This window comes from Mus caroli, chromosome 5 (assembly GCF_900094665.2).
Source record: "Mus caroli chromosome 5, CAROLI_EIJ_v1.1, whole genome shotgun sequence".
NCBI lineage: Eukaryota > Metazoa > Chordata > Mammalia > Rodentia > Muridae > Mus > Mus caroli.
Genome location: NC_034574.1, coordinates 61,181,383 through 61,186,832, shown reverse-complemented (window position 1 = coordinate 61,186,832; position 5,450 = coordinate 61,181,383). Strand labels below are relative to the sequence as shown.

Sequence of the window (5,450 nt, the reverse complement as noted above, 5' to 3'; positions counted from 1 at the left end):
GGCCATCACTGGAAAGAGAGGCCCATTGGACTTGCCAACTTTATATGCCCCAGTACAGGGGAATGCCAGGGCCAAGGGGTGGGGAGGGGGACTGGGGGGGGAGTGTATTGGGGACTTTTTGGATAGCATTGGAAATGTAATTGAGGAAAATACCTAATTAAAAAAAAAAAGAAAAAAAATCTGCTATGCGGTGGTAGGCGGTGTACAAAGACAAATAGGCACTTTGCTAGCTTTAGAATGTATTGTCTCAACAAACATCCTGCATGTTAAGTAACTTAGAAGGAAACTGAGCTGTACATATCCAGTAATAGTGTGGTGAGTGGAGCAGTTAAATTTGAATGAGTACGGAAAGCCTTCTGGAATAAAGAACACTGGATCTGTCTCTGAACATGTTAATCATGGTAACTGGAAGAGAAATGGATTTGTGGGACAGTTAGCAAAAATGAAATGATTTGGAATTAATGAACATGGACATGGGGAAGGGATGAAAGAAGTTAAGAGAAAAAAGCTAGGATAGCCATCTTGGGTTCAGCCATGAACGTGATGAATGAGTTTAGATTCTGTCCTGAAGACAGTTGGTGGCCACAGAATTAGTAAGAGCAGCAGGAGGAGTGTGTCTGGACCTGTAATTAAGAGATAACTGAAATCAGTGGACAGGTTCCGGGGAGGGAGAGCTAAAGGCGAGAACTCCACAATGGTGTCACAGCCACGGCACAGCCCTGAGAGTAGAAACAGTGGCAACCAGGGAAGAAACGTGAATCTAGCAACCTGGATTAGCAAACATCCTGGAACAGCTGTGTGCAGGGGAAAGCTACAAGTGGCGCTGAGGTCTGTAGCTGGGAGCCTGATGGAACTCTGATAGGATAATGGCTAATGGTTTCTCTTGGATGCATTGAGTGTGGAGTGCCTGCAGCCCAGCCACACAGAGAAGCACTTTCTAAACTCATTTTTAAGAAGGAGAGAAAATTGTTCTCATTTATCTGGAGTCTCAAGACCATAACAACAGTACTGCAAGGAGCTTCTACAAGAGCCCTTTGGGCACAGGAAATACAAAAGATAGATCGGAAATATTCATTGTTTAGGATTTCTGTTCTTATGTAATTAAAAAAGCATACAAATCAATACAAAAGAAAAGACTTATTTCATAAATAGGGAGTCGTCACTGGCTATGGGGACGGGGGAGTATGTATACTAATACCCCCTGAATCTCACTAAGAGAAATACATTGCATACTTATAATAGTGGGGAAAAATATATTTGCAGTTAGTAGTTGTCTTAGTTAGGATTTTATGCTATGATGAAACACCATGACCAAAAACAAACTAAGGAAAGTATTTATTTGGCCTCTATATCGTAGTCCATCATTGAAGGAAGCCAAGACAGGAACTAAAACAGGGTAGGAACCTGGAGGCAGGAGGTGATCAGAAGCCATGGAAAGGTGTGGCTTACTAGCTTGCTCAGCCTGCTTTTGTATAGAACACAGGACCACCAGCCCAGAGGTAGCACTGCCCACAGTGGGTTAACACTCTCACATCGACAATGGGTTAACACTCTCACATCAATCACTAATTAAGAAAACATCCTACAGCCAGATCTTATGGAGGTATGTTTTTCAACTCAGGGTCCTTTCTTTAAGATCACTATAGATATATCAATTTGACATAAAACTAATCAGCGCAATCATTTTGGCTGAGTAATGATTACAATCTCTTGTCTTGAACAAATAACTGAATTAAAAAGAGATTAAAAGACATAGATAGATGATTGATATATGATAGATGGATGGATAGACAGATGATAGATGGATGAATGGATAGATGGATGGATAGATGGATGGATGGATAGATGGATGGATAGATAGATAGATAGATAGATAGATAGATGCAGACATAGATAGATCAGTGATAGAGTAATTATGCTATTGTTTATAGTCACAAAATTAACAGCAAATAAGCCATAACCTCAGAAGACAGTTCTATTTAAAATGATCCCTATGCAACTCCTAGATTTGTCCATAGAGAGAAGACCACATCCGTTTTCCTCCTCTCCCTGTTGGCTGGAATGTGAAGTGTGAGAGCAGAAGATAGAAGCTCCGTGTTGGGACCTGGGGAGATGACTCAGTGGTAAAGAACTTGCTACACATACATGAAGACTGGAGTCCAGATGCCCAGAACTCGTCTAAATAGCCAGCATTAGGACCAAGAGAATGTGACAGTCAACTTGTAACCCCAGTGCCTAGGGATGAGAGACAAGGAATCCCTCAAGCAAGCTGGCAAGCTATCTTAGACAACACTGGGAGCTCTGGGTTCAGTGAGAGATCCTGCCTCAGTAAATAAAGTATAAAATGATTGAGGAAAGACATCTAGAATTAACCTCTGGACTACATACATACATACATACATGCATACATACACACACATACATACACACACATACATACATATATACATATGCATGTGCCACAAATTGCAAACATGCATGGACACACCACACACATATGCAGGAAAAAGCCCCCAATTAATGAAAGAAGGTAGACCAAATAAAGCTGAGAGACACCATCCCCCACGCCAGCTCTCTAAACAGTCACATAATTTGCTCTAGGGACTACCCCCAGCTCAGTGTTCTAAAGGATAGAATTGTATAGACACATGGAAATTTCCTGCCAAGTTCTCTCTCTCTCTCTGACTGAAATATGACGATATACCTGTGAAGATTGTGGTATGTCTGTGTGTCAGGGCACTTGGATCAGCATACAGATATGTGTTCTCTTCTTATAGCAACTAAGAAAGATAACTCACAAACTCATTGTGCATATCCAGAAAATAGGCTGAGTTCTTAAGGAGAATTTGTGTCATCTATTAAAATAACAAAAACTAAACTTATACTCGATGTTTGTTGCCAATAGTGGTAAATATTGTCAATGCTGATAAGCAAGTCTCCTAGGACAAACTATTTCAAAATCATGGCCAAGTTCGCTAATTGTATCCCATGTTCATATTTCCCTACCACAATAATAAAACCACTAATTATTAACTAGGAACACAGTTCATCACACTGAAATTTACATTGCAGTCCCCTTTACAACTACATTTTGCTATATGGACAAATTATGGCTAGTGGGCATAAGCACAAAAGATACATCCAAGCTTCAAGAAGAGTTCATGCTGGCTTAGTGCAGATATAAGGTCTGGATCCAGAACAGCTATCTTAGAGTGTGAATTAGAAGCCACAATGAGACTGGCACTCAGACATGACTCAAGAAAGCTGAGTTGTTCACACTCACCATGTCTCCTGATTAGTTGAGGACTGTATGATTTGTTTGTTGATCATTGATACGGGACAATGCCTGTCTTCTTTTATCTTTCTGTTGCTTACGCTTTAATCCTATCACTGATCTCTGCTCCCACAAGTCTTAGAAAGCAATTGGGTCAATAGGTAATATGACAGCAGTACTGCTGAGGATGAGCACAATTAAAGGAGGTCAGACGAAGCACAAGGTCCCCAATGAAGGAGCCAGAGAAATACCCAGGGAGCTGAAAGGGTCTGAAGCCCCATAGGAGGAACATCAATATGAACTAACCAGTACCCCCAGAGCTACTTGGAACTATACCATCAATCAAAGAAAACACAAGGTGGAACTTGTGGCTCTAGCTATATATGTAGCAGAGGATGGCCTAGTTGGTCATCAATGGGAGGAGAGACCCTTGGTCTTGTGAAAGTTCTATGCCCCAGAATAGGGGAATGCAAGGGCCAGGAATGGGAGTGGGTGGGTTGGGGGGGGGGGATAGGGGATTTTCGAAGGGGAAACTAGGAAAGGGGATAACATTTGAAATGTAAATAAAGAAAATATTTTAAAAAAACAAACAAACAAAACTAAAGGACGTTAGAGTAGGGATCCATACCCCACCTGGCAGTGTCCACAGTTCCTTCCGAGTTCTGAGCAGCAGCCCGTGGCTTCTCTGAACTCTCAGCCTTGATGGCTCCACAGTCACAGCTCTGCTGACTCAATTAAAAAGGGCAATGAAATCACTTTTTGCTGCTCTATATCACACTTTAGAGAATTACTGTAGCCTCCTGTGTTATAAGGGAACAGATTTCCAATACAGCAATGCCCAAAAATCACTTATAAAGCTTTATAGTAGCATAACAAATCTGATAACAACATTCAGGTTGAAATGAAGTGACTGTTTCCTTGTAAGCAGAGGGAAAAAAATATTTAAAAAAATAGCCCTGTGACTAAAATGTTGTTCAAAAAAAGATATATTCCTTGCTTGTACAGAATTCATATTCTTTTTCATTGGATATTTTCTTTATTTACATTTCATATGTTATCCCCTTTCCCGGTTTTCCCTCCTCCTGAAAACCCCCTATCCCATCCTCCCTCCCCCCTGCTTCTATGAGGGTGTTCCTCCACCCACTCACGCACACTCACCTCCCCACCCTTGATTCCCCTACACTGGGGCATCTATTGAGCCTTCATAGGACCTCTCCTCCAACTGATACCTGCCTCTACTACATATGCAACTGGAGCCATGTGTACTCCTTTGTTGATGGCTTAGTCCCTGGGAGCACTGGGAGGAGGGGAGTCTGGTTGGTTCGTATTGTTGTTCTTCCTATGGGGTTGCAAACCCCCTCAACTCCTTCAATCCTTTCTCTAACTCCTGCGCTCAGTTCAATGGTTGGCTGCAAGCACACCCTTTCCAAAAGATTCCTGTGCTATATTCCATTTCACATTGGCGTTTTTGACAGAAGCAAGAATCAGAGTACTTTGTAAAACTGATTACATTTAATATAATCGACCCAACGCCCCTCCCCATCCCTTGTCATCTGTGACAGACCAGAGAGCTGGCCCTAGGGTAATGAGAGCTGGAGAGATGGCCCACCCCTTGCCATCTGCAACATTAAGTGAGTTGTTAGGGGCAATGCTGGAGAGCTGGCCCTGGTGGTATGAAAGAGGGAGAGATGGTGGGCTGACCAACTTAGCTACCACCCAGGCTCAGATCCAGGGCTTTGAGTTGGCCTGACCCAAAATATATCCCCTCTGTGATCTGCTAGGCAAGTTCTACAGATCCAAAGTTGCAGGACCTCCATGACACAGGGCAGCAACAGGATATCTGAGATGAGTCCCGGTAAAGATCCAGCACTGATGGTGTAATAGAAACCAGGGGCCTTGAGCCAGACCAACAGGTCATGGCAATGAACATTTGCAAGTAAAGATGTATGAACAAAGGAGTATACTGTGTGACACATTACAGCTTTCACAATGAGATTCTTTTGTTTGTTTTCTGTTTGTTTGACTGGGAGGTAGGATGTTGCCAAGAGTGAAGGGAAGATACAAAGGGATGGGGAGATAAGTAATATCGAGGTGCATGATGTGAAACTCACAAAAAATTAAATAAAAGGGAGGGAGAGAGAAGGGAGGAAGGGAGAGAGAGAGAGGGAGAGGGAGG

General features: G+C 42.4%; 1 long non-coding RNA gene across 1 annotated transcript in view; it reads right to left on the bottom strand.

Annotated features, from left to right (window-relative positions):
* Positions 1-5,450, bottom strand: part of LOC110294211 — a 61,706-nt gene that overhangs the window by 22,607 nt on the left and 33,649 nt on the right. The window contains exon 2 of the long non-coding RNA XR_002377926.1: positions 3,903-3,999. This is a non-coding gene — a long non-coding RNA (uncharacterized LOC110294211). The remainder of the gene's footprint in view (positions 1-3,902; positions 4,000-5,450) is intronic.